Source organism: Lytechinus variegatus, chromosome 15 (genome assembly GCF_018143015.1).
Source record: "Lytechinus variegatus isolate NC3 chromosome 15, Lvar_3.0, whole genome shotgun sequence".
In the NCBI taxonomy this organism is placed as follows: Eukaryota; Metazoa; Echinodermata; class Echinoidea; order Temnopleuroida; family Toxopneustidae; genus Lytechinus; species Lytechinus variegatus.
The window spans coordinates 18714602-18736871 of NC_054754.1; the positions used below are offsets into that span (position 1 = coordinate 18714602).

Consider the following 22270-nt stretch of genomic DNA (forward strand, 5'->3'; position numbering starts at 1 on the left):
TCTACAAAAAAAAAAAAAATATCCGATAGTTACTATAGTAACTATCGGATAAAACCGGACTTGTCGGATAAAACGTCTGACAAGTCCTTTCATGAAACGCTCCCCTGGAAAAAAAGATAGTTTAATGGACGCTTTTACTAAAGAACAAGATACATTATATCCAACAAAAGATTATTGCAAATCGAAGCGGGAGTTCTTTTGAGGTTTAGAATTGAAAACGGGACATTCTATTCACCTGTTTAATGATGAAAAGTATGGGTTGTTGGTACAGAAATCATGCGAACGCGAAAACTTATATATTCCAATCTGAAAAGCAGACATTTTGAGCACGATTTTAAATGAAAATCGAGTTGGTATCTCAATCTCGCTTGCTGATTTCAGTGTAGCATTACAATCTTATTCTATTTTTTAGTTGCACATGCGGAATTATTGGGGGGGGGGGAAAACGATATCCTTTCCCCCCCCCCCCCCCGATCGACGCCTCTGTGTATACAACTTCTCTAAAATATAACCCGACTGGCAATATCTTTTTTCTTAATGCATGATGATAAAATGCAGATTCGGACCAATTAAGACTAGCACAAATTACAAACTGTGTGGCTTCTCGTGCGCCATCGGGCTTACCGTCATTCCATAGAGCTATTACTGTAATAGCTATATGGTCATTCCTTAGACGATTTATCTTGCCACCCTTTTACTCTGGTTTATTTTTCCACCCTTTTGAATTATTTGATTCATCAAAATTAATTTATTCACCACTGGCTGGTGGGATGAAACTCCTATCAAAAAAAGTTGGATTTTGTTAGGGACCTTTTATGTCATGTGTTAAAAAATACATACATAAACATTTCATTCTTTTTCATTTGAATCTCCACCCATCTGTTTAATAGTCCTGAAAAGGAATGTTTTTATTTAATAACAATATACACAAATTGCGAGGGAAACAAACTGATTGATGGTATACTATAATCATCATGATCAAACTTTATTTTTTCATCATCATCACTATTAATTTTCTACCCTAAATTATTGGGGGGGATGATCATACAGGCCATCCCCCCCACTTGAAATATTGGGGGGATATATCCCCCCCCCCATCCCCCCGTGATCGACACCCATGCATGTCTTCAAGAATTATCCAATTAGCAAAGCTGATCGAAGACCAGGAAAATTAATTGAAAAAAAACATGGCCGTCCGCTGAAAATTTTGCAGGGGGTGTGAATTTTTTTATAAACCAAAAGCGAGGGAGCAAAGCGACTGAGCTTGTCAAGGAGGCGCTTTTGCATTATCGAAAGTGATTTCGTGAACACTTTGGGTGAATTTTGTGAAAAATGTCAGTAATTTTTAAAATGTCTGGATGGGAGGCAACTTCCTCCCTTCCCCGCTGTGTAAATGGAAACACTTTGGAGAAATGTTTTCCTCACAGGCACAAACATATGTGTGTGTGCTGTAGATTCATATTCCAATCAAAACAAAGCAGGCCAAAATCCCCATGTAAAGTATCCAAAAGTTTTTCAGTTTGAAGTAGGTCTAGTGGTCTTTGCTATGATTCAGCATAATCCAAAATCTTTTGAATATAGATATCAATAAATATGCTTTTTAAATTTAATATAATATCAAAAGAATACATATATACTTGCCATAGATGTGCATCTTTACCGAAAATTATATCTTCGTTGTTCAGTTCTGCGACCGGTTCTTACAAGCCGGCTACCACGGCGTCCACATCTCCTCTAGATCGCAGGAGGGATTCTGTCCTCCGAACTTTTACTTCCACATTCAAGTTCCTAAATTCGCACTATTGGATGAAGCAAATGAGAGGTTCCAATGCATGCTAACTATGGCAATGTCGAATAATCTATATGAATAAGATAATTCACTTACTTTGCTGGAAAAAAATCCTACATGCAATGTTGTGCACCTGTTACCTGCTTTTCTCTTGCGCAGACAATTAAGATCACGTGACGACAATCGTAAAAACGAAATCGATCAAAGTATCGATACCTCTTTTCAATTTACTGCTTCTTTCAATAATATTGCATGACTTGTATATTAGTTCAAAATAATTGGTTCGAATTATTTTTACATTTTTGCTTTGTGAATTGCAGTGTATAAATTTGATTTGAGGGAGGAACAATAAAAATGAACAATTACCAAGAATGCAAACAGAATATTAAATATACTTAAAAACTTCGAACATGTGTATATGGAATACATCATGATTATAACTCGTTTTATATATAATAACATCATAAATTGCTCAACTTCTGTAAGCCTAATCACATTACTGCGTATTGCCCCTTATAGACATTTGCAAGCATGCATTACCGTGAAAGAGTAATCAATAAATAAGCCAAAACTATCTTTTTATATCATTCGTGTATATAATTTCCAATCAACCGTGTTTCTTAAAAAGATATCACAGAAATGAGAAATCTTTCTTCATTCCACAATCACGAAATTTAACCTATTTTGGGGGTAAGATTTCGCTTGCTCGGCTGCAAGCTTCGTCAGACCTTCATCGTAGCTGGCGCTGTTGCTGATGCAGCACGACGGAAAACATTTTTCATTGAATTTGTTATCATCATACTCTCAGATGTTTTAATTGCTATATTATTCTTTACCCTCTCTCTCTCCATTTTTTCTTCTATATGTTGTGTATGGGTCTGTTTCCTGTCTCAAAATTTATCTTAGGTCTTGTTATTATAGTCCTAATTGCAAATTTCCAATTGTTGCTGGTCCACTTTTTTGCATGAATAACTATAAATTGATTTGCTCTTGTTAAAAATGTTCTATCACTTGTAAATTTGTCACTGATTGCAAATATTTTCCGCAACAACCCCTTTCGTCTCTTTTTAATCTCTCTCTCTCTTTATCTCGCCCACCCCCCTCCTTCCTCCTTACCGATTTGAAAGTTTACCGTTATCTATCATAACTAGTGACTGATTTCACGATGTATGAACCTATTCTAACCCCGCCCGCACCTAAACACTTTTTCATTGTTGGCCTATACAGAAATGCCTCTCCCAAAATTCGATAATGCTTCAAAAGACTTGATTTGAAAAGAATGCACGCCTACCCGCCCACTATGCATTCCACTCAAGTTGGCTTTAAACATAAAGTTTGATAACATAAGCTTTTGTTATCTAACTTTATGGTTTTTAATACATTTTTTCCTTCGATATTATGTGCAAGGAGCTACATTGAGGAGTAATTTGCTGCCCTCTACGGCAACCCACACATTTCGTTATGGTCTGCAAACTTTATAACTCTGCTCAATACAACAATAATGCCAATGAATACCCCGAACAGGTCATAGATCCACCACTTGTTGATCACCCTTCTTCAGCAGCAGTGCATGCCGCCGTTCCGCAGTCAGAACATACAATCGGAAACATTGCACAAGGTATGTTAAAACCTTATTTACATTTAGTAAGCTGGAACGTATGCAAACACTGCACTGTGAATGATCTCTACCAGTGTTGCCAAAATGTTAAATATCACTGTAAAAACTGTGGTGTTAAAAATGACACCAAATGGTGTTAATAGAGGACCACACCCTGAGGTGTTAAAATAAACCCCCTATAGAGATTGAACATAACACCAAAGACAACCATAGGTGTTGTAATAACACATATAGGTGTAAAACTAACACCACCATTTTAACACCGGTGTAAAATAACTGGTGTGGTCCTCTATGTACACCGGTTAACACCACAGTTTTTGCTGTGTACAGGAATTTTATATCTACAATGACATGTTTATTTTGTAGAAGCGGTGTTAACTGTTTTGAAATAGGGTGGATGTGTTCAATAGTTATCTTTGTGTAACGTGCAACTAATTCTCATAAAACACCGATAACAGAGGTTTGTTAGGTTACAGTCACACCAACGAAACCGACTCCAAACCGACCGATGGTGTGTCATTGATAATAACGTAATAGCTTTGATCGGTCGGGGATCGGTTTCATGGTGTGACTATTGCACACGTCCTACCATAGTACCTGTTCATCTAGCTCACGACACAGTAAAAAAAAGTTTAAAATTTGATTACAAATTACTTTGTTAAAAACCCCATTCCACCGTGAAACTTGCTTGATCTTTCAAGGGTCTTTCAACAAACTTCCAAAGATCTCCGAGGTCTTTCACGATTCCTGGTGTATCTTTCAGTGGTCTTCGTAGTCTCCATGATCTCCAAAACTTTTTGAAACGGTTCAAAACAGTCTTTTAGCGGGCTTACATAAAAATAGTCATTTGATGGTCTTTCAGTGGTCTTTCAATGAACTTTCAAAGTTCTTTTTAGTATTTCCATGATCTTTTGGCAGTCTCTAAGGATCACTGTAAGACTCATGAGAGATCGTTGAAAGATCATTGAAAGACCAGGCAAAGTCCAAGGAAAGAATTCTGAAAGATCACTTGTTGCATAAAAGATCTCTGAAAGACCACTGAAAGATCTCTATAGGACTAGTCTAAGACCAGTAAGACAAGAAATATCCATCAGTCTTTCAGAGTTCTTTGAGGGGTTTTCTAATCCATTCCACAGAGATGAAATTTTTAGTGATCTTGGAGACTGATACAAGACCTTGCCAATTTTTTATCTTTGAAAGGTCCTTCAAAGCTCTCCTCTCTGTGGAATGAAGGCCAAACTTAACAGTAATAATTTACAGAACTTACTGAGGATCCGCACATGCCATCTTGGTAGTGTACCAAAGCGGATGAGTGAGTGAGTGGGGGGGGGGCTATTCGCCCTTAGTAACCCCAAAACAAATTATAATTAAGACAAATAGTGTTTAAAATCTTAAATAACAAAAAAAAATCATATTTAATATTTGATAAAATTGACTTGCCATCAATTGCGACTGATAAAATACAACTACATTACATTAAACTTTGCTTTTGTTATTGTTCCAAGACTGTACGACTGGCTCATCGGAATTTTTGTCTCATTACGCCACCATGTTATACAGTATGAGCTTTGAAAATGTTTAGACCTACAGTGTATTTCTTCTTTTGAAACAAATATAGGGGAACTGTTAAAAAATTCAATAACGTCAGAACAGCCCAAATAGCCTGATGTAAAACCACTACATGTGTCTGGTCCTGTATATATATGTGTGTGTGTGTTTTCATTGAAGATAATGCCATTTTCATAAAACTTGTTTGTATAACAAATTTCGAAATCGCAGTTAAAAACTACTGACACCCTTCTATCTCATTAGCTGACAGTGCATTTCTCACTACACAGTAAAAAAAAATAGCACGTTGTTTAAGTCTGTCACTCGAACAACAGGTTTTTTAAACTGTTTTGTTTAAACTTTTTAAACAACTTGTTTTAAAAAGTTAAAACAGTTGTTTAAAAAGTCTAAACATTTGTTTAAAAAGTTTAAACAGTAGTTGTTAGAGTGACGGGCTTAAACAACGTGCTTCAAATTCTAAACAACTTTTTTACAGTGTAATGAATCGGGAACCTGGTCGCGCGTTGCATTTCACTGCGTACAGGGGAAAAGAATATGTTTTTCACGTACACGGTAGTATTTTTGTGTGCAAGTTTACTCATTATTTAGTTGAATGCGTAAATACCAAATATCATTATTTGCGTTTTGAACGGGAAAAAAAGAACTAAAGGGATTCGGGATACCAATATATCATTTTCACGTGTGTGCATGAACCCATGCGTCACCGCCATTAAACAGAACTATAGACCTGTGGCATTTATATACAGTGTATATATAAAAATGCAGAAAAAAAATCTTTGATCTTCTTGGTCTAAATTCTTTCTCATTTGGACGTTAATTATTCATATATTAAATATGGAGTAAAAAGGGAAGTCAACTTCAAATTGCATATACCTACAAAAGTGATCACGCAACACAAATCAAAATAATATTGATCTTCGAATCCATTCCATGCACGCGAAGCATATGGGACTTACAGAAATCACAATGTTTACTATTATATTAGGTAGACAGTCAACGGAATATATAGCCTCGAATATATTTGTCGTACTCGTGTGAAAATGTATATGTATTGCAGAATTCTTCCAAATCGAATATTGCCTGATATTAAACTGCAGTGCGTGAATGCATGGATTTAAGTGACATAAAGGGAAAGGTAAAAAAAAGCCGGAAGGGATGATTGTCACTGCTGATGAGATATACTCTATAAACTATTTTTCTGCGATGCAAAATAAAACTGCCCCTTTTCTCAAGGTTAAAGAAAAACACCTTGCTTTATTCTATCGCTCCTTTTTAGGGTTGCAATAATTTTCACTTTAAAAGGAAGTGGGACGACAACAACTAAATGTTATTTGAGGGGGATATAACAATAAATACAAATAATCACAATAGAAGGGGCATGGTTATCTAATTCTTGGACCCATTAAACATGCTGACCGACTAAGAGGTAAGTATAAAGTGGGGCAGGCGAAATATTTCGCTTTTTTATTGGTTTTAAATAAATTAGTGTCGCTTTGCATTTTGATAATCCATTTATTATGCAAAGGTTTATTTCCAAAGGTTTAAAGAATTCTTACATCAATTCAAATATTCATTTTGATGATTTTGTGTGGGTTTACTCATGGAAGAATGGAGGTATTCAGGTCTGGTTTTGGAAGAATTCGATGAGGTGCTGTGTGGGCGAACGAAAAAATGCATGCAGTATTACAATAGAGAGGTTTTTACTTTGCATACTTGACTATTTTGTCTCGGCTCTTGTCGAGCACAAAATACCATAACAGGCCTACATCCAACCTCCATAAATAGGAAGGATACTCTGTAAAAATATATTGGGTAAAATTTTAACCAGCACGAGGGTAATCATATGTCCAACCGATTTGGGGTAGTATTTTACCCAATGCGCAGTGGCTTAGCTACGGGGGGGCCGGGGGGCACATGCCCCCTGACATTTGGTGTGCCCCCCCCCACTCCTGGGACCTCTGACGTAATAATGATAATAATAAGAATAATAATGATAATGATAATAATAATAATAGCTGGATTTATAAAGCGCCTTTTGCCTGAGGATACAAAACGCTGCTATTATTACCCCCGGCTTTAGCTCGAGCTACCATCACCGGCGCTCAGTGCATGCAAGGAATTACTCCTGCCGGGTACGCATTCACCTCACCTGGGTCGAGTGCAGCAGTGTGGATAAATTTCTTGCTGAAGGAAAACATGCCATGGCTAGGATTCAAACACACGACCCTCTGTTTCAAAGGCGAAAATTAGAACCACTCGACCGCGACGCACTCACACCCATACACAGCAGAAATTGTGGTGTTAAACGGTGTACATAGAGGACCACACCAGTTATTTTACACCGGTGTTAAATTGGTGGTGTTAGTAGGTGTTATTACAACACCTTTTGTTCTTACATTTATACTCTTTGGTGTTATGTTTAATCTCTGTAATTTTAACACCTCAGGGTGTGGTCCTCTATTAACACCAATTGGTGTCAGTTTTAACACCGCAGTTTTTACAGTGCATAACTACCCTCATGGAGCGCTTTTACCCAATATACTTTTCAGTGCATGGAGCATTTTCCCCCAATATTTTTTAGAGTGTAAAGCGCTAGAAGATGGTATTTTTTATGTCGTTTGATGACTACTCTGCCAGCTAGAATGAAATTGATGTTATAATATTATCTTAAATTGCTGAATTAGACTGTCATATTATTCACCGTTTAATTTGTCAAATTTCATGATTTTCTTTAAAGAATCGAAAAGTGTCATATATAATACATATATAGTTTTATATATATATATATATATATATATATATATATATATATATATATATAGCAATTGTCTTTGTCGACGACGGCGTCACCTGCTAAGTGCTTGATGTCAAAATAGCAGCACACAAAATTAATACACACTGTCGTGATATGAATTCCAAAAGACACTCGAATAATGTGATAAAAATACACCTTAAGAGAAATAAAATTCAGTTTAAATAAAATATTGTATTATGACACGAATGGCAGTTGGGCTATACTGTCTGCTTGGTAAGGTCTTCTGTAAACAAATAATTTTGTATTTCTATTCCGTGTTTTTTTTATCTCTTGTTTTTGTATCGTTAGTGTTTTTAGATTAATCTTACACTTCAGCAGTTCAAAAGAAAAACTCCTAACATGGAATTTGGTTTATCACTCACCCTCTGCGCTTGTTCTAAACTTTGATTTTAAACCTCTGCTCTGAGCGGCAACATAACTATCATTCAGAGTTCATGACCTTAAATAATATTTATACACACGGATTAAGTTTTGTTGCATATTCACATTCTGTTTATTATGATTAAATGAATATTGCTAAATGAAAGGTAGCAGAGCATTCGCTGATCAAACATAAACCGTATTCAAACAAGTGACAGAGTCCGATATGGTTATGCATTTCAACAATGTGGAATATGTGATATTTTTTTAATGATCTTTGACTAATCGTTGTCGGTCTGTGGCATCACTCATTTATTCACATTAGATTACATTTTATTATGTCAATCGCAATATAATCATCGGTCCCTTACTTGTATGCCGACTAGGATATGCATTTAACTCTTTGGAGGAAAATAAGCCGAACATAAAAAGCAATCACTTATTTTATTTCACATTCGATTTTAATGAAAGTTGTCAATCCGGTGCTTGTTTGATTGTTCTACAACCATGACAACTAAGCTGTTGAGAAAAAATTGGTACATGCTAAACGGTTCGCCGACACAGTAAAACACTGTTTAACACTATTTACTATATATAAGCTCTGTAGAAGATATTTAACAGTTTAGTTTTTATTTTGATGTTGAGTCTTCAATAAACGAACATGGGTTGTTTTAAAACTGTAAACACTTGTTAAACTGATATATAAATTATGCCTTAACTGTATAGTAAATGATGTTGAATTAAATTTTCAAAGAGCGTTTTTTGCAATTCCTAGGTTTAACTTAATCTTTCGTTGTCTTTTATTATGGCTTCATTATGCCTTAACTTTGCAAAGTTAAAGACAGAGAAAAAGGTCCAAACTGTCATAATACATTTAACATAATTTAAGCAATTTTAGCACTTACCCCTTCCCCCCATATGCATTTGGTTCATCGAATCAAATTTGTTCACACTAACTTGTTATTTATAGGCAAAACTCGGCATTTGAATTAGAAATAGACACAGGTTTGAAACATATTTCTGTATACTGGGGTTGATCTGAACTATTCATCTCTTTTTGTAACAACACGGTGGTAAAAGAGTGGAATTCAACTAGATTTATTTTTTAAAGAAGATTTACTCGCGGATACCCAAATGGTGTGTTTGACAATGAATTTTGATTGATGTGATATAGGGGATACAAGGAAGGGATTAAATTTTATGATTCTGAAATTACGTTACATTATAGCAAAAATGATGGGTTTTTGTGAAATTCCCACATCGAGTCAATTCAATAGAGAGGTTTGCCACAAAAGATAATGATTCGGTTTTATAAAAGGATCTTTCCTTGGGGCGTTTTGTACACTCAAATCACCGGGCGTATTCAGATGGAGGGGGTCTTGGGGGACAGGAACTGTCCAAAAGTTTCACTCACCTAGAAGTGAATGAGAAAAGGAAAGACAAGGAAAAGACAAAAAGGTGCAATATGGTATTTTCTGAATAATGTTAAAATCTATCACAAAAATATTTTTTATTAAAAACATCAAAATTTGTTCAAATACACCCCTTCAGAAAATATTCCCTATTATACGCCACTGTAAAATAGTGCTGTGGATATACAATAATTGAGTATTCAATGTGTAAGACGTAACCCCATCCAACCCTTTAAAAAGGTAATCAAAATAGAGGGGAAAGAAGAAGGGAGAAAGAAGAATACAGGAGAAGTCTTGGTTGTAAAACATAACCCTTATTATTTCATTGGGGGAACTGACGTCACTTTTATGTATGTTTGCCACCCCCTCAAAATACCATCATGTCACTGCCGAGACGGCGCCATACTAATCTGTTATGGATTCATAAACTACAATGCTTTAAGTCTGTGTGAAGATTAATCAAACTTCAGATCACTGCAACTTATGGCTGTCATAATTGGTGGCTTCCAGAGAATAATAAAAGTACTCTTAGTTAATGGGTTATGCAATGGGCCATGTCATTCAATGCATACATTATATACATTTTGTTAGGTATTCTTGAAGCAGCATTCTATGTTTTTCAAGATTATGGCAAGCTTTCTTTCTCAAAGTATCTCGTTATCATATCCTCCTCATTTTCCCCATAATCATCTCCGCGAGGTCTGCTAAAATTTATGGAGTCTCGGATGATTTGCAACAAAACGAACATGATCGATTTTTAAAAGACTTTTTGGAGACTTTTTCAAGTCTTTGCGATATCTCCAGACCTCTCCGCGACATCTCCATTAGTTGTAGAGACGTCGCGGAGACCGATTACATCTCTGACTGCTGAGGCGTCTCCGTGATGCCTCTGCGATGTTCTTGAGACCTCTGTGAGACGGCTCGGAGACCTATATAGGAGACCAGAACGACTGCTTAAGGTCCTTCCTCACCAGAGAGACGTCTGTGTGCCGTCTCACAGAGACTGGAGACGCGGAGGCGTCTCGAACGTGAAAATTTGTTCGGTCTGAACCAATGAGGAATCTCTGTGACATCTTCATATAATTTAAGAAGCATTTCGCCCCACGGTCGTTAAGATGTTGCTTCATAATCTCCAAGTAGTCGCTTCAACGTCTCAAAAATATCTCTGAGATGGTGCTGAAAAGTCTCCGAGACGTCGGAGAAACTACTTGAAATTAGCAGCAATATTGCCACGACTAGACTATAGGATAAATCGCTTGACACTTTGTCTGGAGACTTTGCAGAGACTGCATCCTTGGTTAAACCGAATAAACTCTTGTGTTGAAGACGTCTTCGCGCATGTAGTCTCTGAGATATCATAAAAGCGTATCCTTATCATTAAGTAGTCGTCTTCACCACGTCTTCTCAGTCTTTCTGGTCTCCCGCAAGTCCCCGCGACGTTTTTTTGAGGACTCTGAGACTTCGCAAAGACGTCTTTGCAGCTAATAGATATGTCTCGAAAACGTTGCGGAGACATCGCGGAAACTGTGAAAAAAATTGTCTCTAAAAGGCTTTTTTGAATGGTATACTTTGATTTTTACGATCCTGAGAGACTACATAATTATCACGAGATTTCTCGAGACGTCTCTGTAACTAGACAAATCTGGAAACCAGTCGCAAACTACAGTTGCAAGCCAAGTTGAGATTCAAGATCAAATTCAAAGTTCAAAGTCATTTATTTATTTCTCTCCACTGAAAACCAAGAACAACACATTCATCCATGTACAAATTCAATAAGGTTATGAAAATAGACAAAAAATATATATGCTCATGAACAAAGAAATGCGAACATCAAATATATAGGACAGAGGTGGTCTGTATAAAAGCAAGGCTTGTTAAGCATATAGGTCAGCTTTGTAACAACAGTAATAAGCAGAAGTACAAGACAAAAACCTGTATAAAAGATAACAAATTCAGATTAAAAAGAGGTAGACAAAACATACATTTACAATACAGTAGTGATATAAAAAAAAACAAGATTAAGACAGAGGAATGTAAGTACACGTGCCCACAGAAGGGCGGGAGGGGGCAAGATATCCCCGTCATTCTTCGCATCTTCTGTTAGTTCACCCCTATTGGAAGAAAGGAATATATTTAAAAAAGAGGAATATTTTGAGAAATTTACATGCTCTAGTTAATAAGAAATGTTAAAGCAATTCGATGAAAATATCATTCAGAGCAGAACGCCATATTTACTCTGAATAATGTTCAAACGAACCTTTAAATTTCTTTATGCAAACTCTAATTTTGAATTGACTTTTTATACATTTTTAATGGAAGGAGAGGCAGCCACAAGAATTGGACTGTGTGGGCATATTTTCTTGAACATTTTATTTATGTATGTTTTATCTACTTTTTTATTCGAAAGTAAAAAATAGGCTTTTCTTCCTCGCTTTTATTATATCTGTCAATCAGCCAAGGTAATGGTGGACAGCTGCAATATTGATAAGAAAAATATATTTTTCATTTTCCCCTTCTGGAATTCCTTTTAGAAATAATTGGAGCGTGAAGTAATTTTGATAGAATTGTAGACTCGGGATAATGCCATGAACTATCTATTGGCTCAATAGTCTGAATTGGATGGAATTTCTTTTATCCATCTTAATAAATATTATCTGTGGTTCATGAAAGAATTGACCCCGTGTTAAATATATCTCGTTACTGGTATGCACTGAGTACACAATACAATGCTGTTCACTACATTGCAGTATAGTTGTTTAAACGGTTTAGACAAGTGTTTAAAATCTTTAAAAAAAGTTTAATTTGTAATGTTTAGCTCTCAATGAATTAAGCATGGTTGTTTAAACTGTTAAACAACTACTGCAAGGTTCATGATAAACAGCGTTGCATAACATTTAAAGAACGTTTTACTGTGTATATGATATATTAATAGCCCGTATTATGAACTCTGATTCAACTAAAAACATGGTCTAGATATGTAGTTTAACTATGGAAAGCCAAATGTGACTTTAATCTCTACATAGTTACACTGCAAAAACGCCGGTGTTAATTTAACACCAGCCTGGTATCTATATCTATCCACACCAGAGAGGTGTTGAAGTAACACCGGTTTGGCGTTAGGCTAACACCAATTTGGCATTTAAGCAACACTAATCAGTGTTAAACCCATATCGGTTTGATTCTTAACTGGTGTTGTTTCAACGCTTCTCTGGTGTGGACCTAAATATTGGGCAACATACTGTCCACACAACAAGTTGTTAATATGTTTATCCAACTCTGGGTAGTTTTCAACCAATAATGTGTAGTTTTCACCCAAAGCAAACCTTATTGCTTAAAAACTACCCAGAATTGGATAAAGCTTTAACCAACTGTTTTGTAAGACAGTATGTTGCCCAACATTTTTAAGAGTGTATAGATACCAGGCTGGTGTTAAATCCACACAGGTGTTCTTGCAGTGTAGATGATCAATCACATTTGTCATTCAAATCATTAATAAAATTATTGGAATGATAAGTACAATAGTTTCTTCATCAGCCACCGAATATACAGACTATAACACTCAATTAGAGATATTGTGAGGTTTGTGATTCATGTTGGGTTTTAATGTTGACTGGAAGTTTAAATCCGCCATAGAATGCACGGTTTTCGTAATTTCATTTGAAAAGTAGCAATCATTCTCACGAACTTTGAAATGTAGGGCAAACATTTGACACGTCGGTTTCCCCCAAATGATCAAAGAAGATTCAAGTGCAAATGACTGAGAATTCACGTCCTACTAATGCATTTCTCAAGAATGGCTTGCCATAATGACTTGCTCACCGAAAACATAACAAAAATGCAGAATTACTTCTATCTAGCGTGTCTACACTCCCCGCAGTGAGAGGAATTCAACTTGTTGAAATAGTGATCTTTTCATTGTACTTTAAAGAAATCCGCCCATTTCAAATCTCTATTCATGACCTTATCTAAACATGCGGGGGAGAAGTTATGAATCCTACTTTATGAGATTTTTTTAATGGAGGAAACTTGATGAAATCAACAATAATTATGATAGTTGTCAAATCAGATCAGGGAGCATGTTCATGGCTTACCTGTAAAACTTTGTTGGGAGAGCAAAACGTTTCTGACAACTATACAAAAGAGGTGAAATGTCATTTTGCCATTTAGTGAAAAACTTTTTTGGCAATAAATAAAACAGAAAAGAGGTCAACGGTCACAACCATTTCTGGAAGAACTCTGATGCCAAAGCTTTCATACCTAAAATTCGACCCTCTAATTCTATTTTGGGAGTCTCATATCACCACAGTCAATACTTGCGAATGAGGTGGATTTGTGAAACCGGGTCGTTCATTGCTTTGGTGTATGCATATATGCCTTTATCACAAATATAATGTGACGTCGATAACAAAATTTCCAACCAGTGGTACAGTGGTCGAGCATCTGTCTCACGACTGGGAGGTCGTGGGTTCGAAGTATACCAAATGATTTTTAAAAATGGGACCTCATCGTTCTGCCAATGCCATGTGCTCGGAATATCATTATGAAGAGGGGTAATATAACAGCATAACATTCTATTCAGGCCCGCTGGAAGACCAGCTATGGTAAACACTAGCGTAGAGATGGGTTGCTTGGGGGCCATGGACCCCTAAAAGTGTCACGACCAAGAAAACAGAAAAGAGAAAGATACAGGGAAAGGGGTGAATTACACTATAAATCAGTCAGAAATGATTAGTTAATAGGGTCATCTGGGTGCAACTGTTTTTTAATCATCTTTGACAATTTTCTAGTCATATTTTACTTTTAAAAGAGTTATTTCTTACTAGAATATATGTCAGAAATGTGACTAGCATATCAGTTGCACCCAGCTGATTACTTGTCTAGTCAAGTTGACTGATTTGTTTTAAGAGTCCATGATATTGTTTTCTGAATGTAATGTCAAAATCACCCGGGTTCGATTCCCAAGTGGTGCGCTAGTGCCCTTGGCAAGGCATTTATCCTCATTACCAGGTCCCTCGGAGAGGACCTTAAGCCATTGATCCCCTGGTTGCTTGCTCACAGGCATTCGTGCTTTCTTAGCAGTCAGGTAAAACACCTCGGTATAAAAAAATCACAAAATTAGATTTCTATATTAAAATGTCTGTAATAAAGATTACTCGCTCGCTTCACTCGCTCAGAGCTTTTGAACATTTCCCCTAGACACCATCATATCTAGTCCGTCATTTTAGGGGGTCATTGCCCCACTGTGAGTAAATATGAGCTGTTATGATGATTATTACCGTTATTATACTTTTCACTGTGTACTTGGAATAAAGATCGTACCTCACAACCAAAAATAATTTGTATAATTTGCATTTGATTTAAACAATTTGCATAGTTGTCGTGAACTTCCATATTTCAAACCACTGCATTTTCACCCCCCGTTTTCATGCACTGGTAAGGCCTCGAAAACAGCAGAAACGCATTTCTCTAGATTATTTTGTTATTTTGGTTACCCCTAGGTAAAATATTTCATCATTTCAACCGCACAGCCATTCTAAATTTTCCCTTTTCTTTGTATAACTTCTGTGTGGGAGCGCCCAGAGACCATAACAAATCCTTGAAAATGAGATTTATTATCTCCTTGATCTCAAATAAGTTCAATGTCGTGTTATTATTCTTTTGTGAGACATGGTGACCCGATAGGGGCGGCACCAGGTTATGGAGGGGAGGGAGGGGTTAGCTGACCGAATGTTGACGTCATCATTTTTTTTCCTAAATTGAATTAATCGGGGTAATTCAAGAGTTTCATTACTTGTAAGACTTTTTTATACTCTTGATTCTTTCTTTATTTTATTCTTCTGTTTTCCCCTTATTTGCACCCATTCTCACAGGTGGCGTATTTCGTATAAGCTATAAAGATGTTCGTACGGTAACGCCCTTGAAGAATAGGAGAATTTTGATATCAGCCCAGAGTTTTCCTGAGCTTTTTAGAACTGTTGCTGTATTTTATTGTTTTAAATAATTGCTATTCCCATTATTCAACGCATTTTTTGATGAAGAGAAAAGCAACTAAACTACGTTTTTTACAAGTGCACACCTAGTTACCAAGAAGGGGTACAGCATTTCCATTTATTTGAATGCAAGATAGAGCAATTTAATGCCTTGCTCGCGGGCGTATGTGCCGCGGCCGAGGATCGAACCACGGACTTTCCACTTTAGTCAGGCGCCTTAGACCACTCGGCCACAGCACCTCCACATGGAATTTACTATATCTCCATGCGTGATTTTTTTAAAAAAGGTTAGATTAAGGAACTTGGGATTGTATCATGAGGTATCTTGTAAATGATTTTCTCAAAAACCCCTTTGTTCTTAGCCAATATAAGATTGACAGATTTCCATAGCTAATAACAGTTGACAGTAAAAAGCACTGACTACTATTATATTATCTTGTTTTACGGAAATGTTAAGGTACGATAATGTTAAGGTACGATAATACGCCAGTGGCGGACTGTACCAGACTGGAAGAAGAAAATGTTCCCCATTTCTGTGCGCGTTGCAGCGGGCAAGTAAATAGCCTACCATGCACATTTCCGACTTGACAGTCCTAAATTTTATTTGGTGCAAAACAACAAATCCTCTTGAATGTTGCGTTCCTTTGAAAGATTTGTTCGTTTCCACCAAATGATTGGTTCACATAAAAACCTTTAAAGATTGAAGAGAGTGACACGATATCAAGAAGATAATTAGTTTGTGTTGCCCATTTAACGAACTTGCAGGCTTAATGAATTCTTTAAGAATTTCATTACACGAGATCATGCGTTTCTAATTGCTCTTTTAAAAAGCCGCAAACCGTTTCCTCCATATAATTGTCATTTTTGTTATGGCGTATTTTAGTATCCTTGAACTTCATGAATTATTATTCCATAAATTCTAGGATTTAGACTTAACCTTTTCGGGCCAACACCAGACATCAAAGGGGGTTGTTGCTTCAGTTTGTACAATGTCGTATTTAGAGTAGGTGTGTATCATTTTAAATGGAATGTGATAAATGCCAGCATTAATACGTGCAAAAATACTCCTTAAGCTTGCCCCACCCCCTCTTTTTCATTTTATATTTTATTTTTTGCTAATCAATAGCTTTCAATGTTTGTTCACAGTAAAAAAAATGGCTCATTGTTTAAGCCTGTCGCTCTAACAACAAGTTGTTTAAACTTATTTGTAAATGCTTCAACTTTTTAAACAACTTGTTTAAGAATTGTAAACAGTTGTTTAAAAAGGTTAAACAGTTATAAAAAATTAAATAGTTGTTTAAAAGTTTAAACAATAGTTGTTAGAGTGACTTAATTTTTTTAAACAGCGTTTTTACAGTGTTTTCTTCTATGACAGTCCAAAAATGATTTTGATCGAGTTAGGAGGATATCAGGGGCCCGTCTTACAATGAGTTGCGATTGATCCGATCAACTATGGACGGCCAGCAACGTCAAAATATAAAATACATGTTTGTTCAAAATGTTTTCTAGATATGACGTAAATTACGTAGATTCATTGTTTTTGTGTTTTTTTTGACAATTTGGTGTGTTCTCTTTTCTTACAAAAGACATTTTGAAAATTTTTATTTAGAAAAATTATGACACTGATGGATTTCCATAGAGTTACGATAGATTTGATCAATCGTAACTCTTTGTAAGATGGGGCCCCGGTAGATCAAAGATCTTGTGAGATTGCATTTTGCCACGATCTCAGGGCAGTCCAGTGTTAATTTTGAGGAGGATATTTCGTCCGCGAAAGAAATTGACAAGCAAAAAAAAAAAGGTCTTCAAGCACAAATAAAGGATATCGTACAAGAAAAAAAGGTATTCAAAGTCTTCATGTTAAAAACGTTGGTTTTCTTTGCATTTTAACATTTCAAATTATTAATTTGCTTCTCAAAAGGGGGAAACGTCCCCTGGATCAGTTGTGACTCGTCAGGGGGGGCAGGGGTATGTCCCCTGCGCATTGGTTGTGACTCGTCAGGAGGGCAGTCTGCCCCCCCCCCCTTAGGTACGTTAGTGGTGCCATATCAGGAATAATAGTGAAGTAATACAAATATCTAATTCAAACGGAAGTCTTATTTTCAATTCAAACCATCTTAATAATAAAAAGGCAGATAGCATTTTATTTGGGAAGGGTATTATTGGGAAAGGTCCATGCACGAGGTCGAATGATAAGTACATTTTTCTACGATCAAGATGTTCCGCTCAGCCCGATCTTCGATAGTAAATTGAAATATACTATCCATAAAAACGTCATAGCTCTATAACCAAGTAAAAGTAAACTATGCACCTACGGGGTTTTTCACTGAAAGAAATGTTTATAAGGTAGGCTTTTCAGCAGAAAAAAAAATGATCTAGACCAAAGTATTCCTCTGCCTCGTAGAAAAAAACACTTTTACCCCTTTTTGTATTCAGATGTTAACTATATTATATTATTGGACTATCACCTTGTATTTTGTACTTAATTTCTAATATCAATTAATCTCTTGATTTATTCATTTATTTATTCACTTATTTATTCAATTGTTCGTTTATGTATATTTTTTTATTTGAATATGCATTATTCATTATTTCTTATTGATTGATTGATCCTACTTATTGTGTAACAGAAAATACCGCATAAATTGTTCACTCGTGTATGATACTTTTGATGATTTATATGCAAAATTATTGTTTCATTATCTTGATGTTAAATTTTTATTTTTCTTGTGAAGATTTATGTTATATGAAAAATGTTGCAAAGACCAATAAATGAAATGAATTAAAAATTGAAAGCATGTTATTGTTGTAGTCATCTATTCATTTTTGTCCCGTCCCAAGTATATCTCTCTCTGAAATGATAACCCTTCACGATATTCAGGTATTTATCTATTTATTCATATACCTATTTATTCATTAATATATTTGTTTATTCATTCATCTATTTATTCATTCATTCATTTAATTAATTTATCAATTCATTTAGTTTTTTATTTATCTCCGGTAGATAACCTACCTATCATTCATACATATATTTTTCTCTTCATTATCATATTTCTTCTTTTATTGTTTGTCTTCAGATACTTTTCTCTTCTCACCTTTCTCAAGAACAGAAGTATTCACGATGAGAAAGCTTGTTCTGGTACTCTTAATCTCGATGTTTCTCGTGACTGAGATCATTCAAGGCACAGGTATTCTTACTGACAAGGGCGCCGGAAGCGGGGGGGGGGGGGCAGGGGGGCAAAACGAGATTTTGCCCCCCCCCCCAATGTGCCCCCACCCCCTGTAGGTTGAAAAATTATAAATCATTTAAGGACAAAAGTAAACGATGAATTAGGCACTTTTCTGCCTAAAAATTGTCATTTCCATTGTCAAAAATGAAAAAATTTCGCCCCTGACGTGGCAATTACATATCATAGTAAACCTGCGTCTTTTGACGAACATTTTCCTCTGTGAAACATATCTTTGATAAGCCTCTTTTCCAAGCCCCTGAGCAAAATGCCGAAAATTTCGTCAAAATCGGATAACAAAAAGCAAAGTTATTGAATTTTAAACTTTAGTAGGCCTAATATTTTGTAAAAACAGTAGTCATGAATATTCATTAGGTGGGCTGATGATATCACATCTCCACTTGTTCTTTTGTATTTTATTATATGAAATATCCAATTTTTTTCCTCCAAGAACTAGAAAAATTGGATTGACAACTGATTTAGTGCATTAGATATTTATTGCTGCAACTTATTTCATTATAAGGGAGACATATTATTCACACAATTTTGAAAAAAAATCATGATTCTATGTAATAACATAAAAAAACGGAAAGTGGAGATGTGACATCATCAGCTCGCCTAATGAATATTCATGACGAATGTTTTCACAAAATATTGCTAAACTTTAAACTTCAATAACTTTATTATTATTTGTTATCCGATTTTGATGAAATTTTCGGCGTTTTGCTGAGTGAATTCTACTCTATGTATTAAGATATAAATATTTTCAGCATGGACCATCCCTTTAAACAAAAATTTACTCGACTATCAACTGTCCACTTCCTCCCCTATCAATTTCACTTCTTCCTCTATCCACTTTTTCGAAAACTCCACATGGTGTACCGTCAACCACATCCGCTATTGGAATGTAATTGTTTTCTTGTAAATAATGTTACATAATGTACATTATGAAAGGGCTTCACTACAAAAGGAAGGTCATTTTGGAACCTTGAAATTCGACAAGCAAATAAAAACCAAAAATGGTTTCACTACCAAATGAAGGTCAATTTGGTACCTAGAAATTTTCTTATCAGAAAAAAAAAATCCCTATAAAATGAAGGTAATTTGTAATTTGGTATTGGTTCCATAATGAAGGTCATTGCTTTTTTTGTTTTACTTCTCAGCCCAAGGGCTTTACCCCATCCCCCCCCCTCCCTGTATAGATCCGCCACTGTGGGTTTAAGTTTGGTCTTTAAGCATTTTTAAAATAATTGATTTCATTGTTTTCTTTTAAGATATATATGATTCATGATTATATCAAGTTAGTGAAAAAAGTGAAAATATGAAATGTAAAGTATTATATGTGATTTGAAATGTTAAATTAAAATCTTATGTAACTTTTGTTCATGAAATCAGAATAAAAACAGTATTCAAAACAAAAAAAAAGTGTGTGTGAGGGTGTATGTGTGTATGAGGTTGTGTCTATACTGTACATACTGTATATTAATACTGAAATACTTCCATGTCACATAATGATTTAAATTTATTTATTTTATATTGCAGATGCTGGTAGCGTGTTTGGTAGACGTAGAGGGGCTGCTCCATATAGTAAGGACCATGCGTTAACCTCTTTCATAAACCCAATTATGCGGCTAATAGCAGCATAATTTGGTCGTAAAATTGGAGGAGGACCAGGGTTATCCGCATCGGGACAAGATTTTGAGTTTATAAACGCATTTTGGAGCGGATAATTGCCATGGTGCGGTCACAAGGTCACCCTTTTCCAACACAACCGCATTCGAAGAGGGCGTGTCCAGTTGTCATGACGATTATCCGCCCTTTTCAGGACGGGCGCATTCGTAAAAATAATGCGGCTTATTTTCGGAGTTTGTGAGCGCAATTTTTATTGAATTATCCGCATTACTCTTAGGCGACTAATTGGAAGATAGGTTTATGAAAAGGGTATCAGAACCAGAATGGTCCCTGCTTGTGATAGACCCAAGAATACCACTTTATTTACGATTTTGTTTTTACGCCCCCTCCCCCAAATTTTTCCATGGACAAGATCACTGGTATGGGAACGATTTGTGAAGAGGGGGTGATGATTTTGGGAAGAAAAAACAAGCAAAGAAAAGGATTTTCACGGTATTCCTTTACTTTATTGCTTGAAAAGCAGTGCGCATAGCAAGGGTAATTATGCACAGCAAAAACTGTGGTGCTAACCGGTGTACATAGAGGACCGCACCAGTTATTTTACACCGGTGTTAAATTGGTGGTGTTAGTTTTACACTTATAGCTGTTATTAAAACACCTTTGGTTGTTACATTTACACTCTTTGGTGTTATGTTCAATTTATAGGGTGTAATTTTAACACATCAGGGTGTGGTCGTCTATTAACACCAATTGGTGTCAGTTTTAACACCAGTTTTTACAGTGTGCTGCCTTATAGTGAGTGCAAAGCACTGTCTGACCTAGTACAGGCTTAACTATTTAATAAAATCATTGTCAATACTTCACTTTAAAAGCATCAAGTGTGGACAGGGGTATATGAGAGAGTTGAAAAATGTCGAGGAACGTTTTTCACTTTTTTTAATTTAACGCAAAGGAAAATGTCGCCACCCTTCTCCAATAAACTTTTAAGCAATGAACAGTTGAATGTTAATGTGCTATTAATTTGCAATTTACATATTTTATATATCTATGTACAGTATAAATCAATCATAAAGACTGCATTTCTGTTTATTAACATAACGGTATTGTTGTCCGATATTATTTATTCGATTCTCTGTAACCTTTTGATTTGGTTTGCAGAGAGCAAAAAGAAAGGACGTACTCACTTAGAAGACCAGGTTCCGGGTGTTCCTAAAGTTGATGTCAACGTGAATAGCGGATCGAAAATGGGAGAACTTTAGCACAAAATTTTTCATCAGGGGTCCGTTGCAGAAAGAGCTGCAATCGTATTGAAACTAAGTTACTGGGGCTTGCCTCCCATACAAGCTTTGCTTTCCTTGGCAAGCCCCTCCGTTCTGTTTTATATAGCTATTATAGTCAAAGTTGCTTTAGTTCGCATCAGTTCTCATTGTTTATACCTTTTAATTCTTATGCATTATTCCGATTGATGTTGTACTTTAAATTTGACTATGTATTGTTTGATTTTGTTGCGCTTTGTGAACAGAAAATGAATAAATCTAAATCTAAAATCTAATCGATCGCAACTCTAAAAGTCATGTGCAATTTGATTTTCAACAAATCAACAGCGCGCATTTGGGACTTGCGATTGATTTTTTGGCTTGCGTTTAAACGCAACCCTTTCTACAACGGGCCCCATATCATCAAAAGGAATCATCACGATCAGCGATAACATTCACAAAGAAGCCTCGACCCTCCCACCGAAAAGTAATTAAACTTCTTGAGACCCATTCGGACCGAAAATGATGAAATATCTATAAAAGAGAGAAAACAAAAGAATATAATATTATTTACTTTGGCAGCAATCCTACCCCTCTTT

The 22270-nt window shown here is 35.8% G+C and overlaps 1 long non-coding RNA gene across 1 annotated transcript; it reads left to right on the top strand.

Annotated features, from left to right (window-relative positions):
- The first annotated feature begins 3313 nt into the window (after window positions 1-3313).
- LOC121429191 lies at window positions 3314-21910 on the top strand. The gene is made up of 4 exons (XR_005971878.1): window positions 3314-3407; window positions 18634-18744; window positions 20326-20370; window positions 21574-21910. It is a non-coding gene; the product is annotated as an uncharacterized LOC121429191 (long non-coding RNA).
- Window positions 21911-22270: the final 360 nt, after the last annotated feature.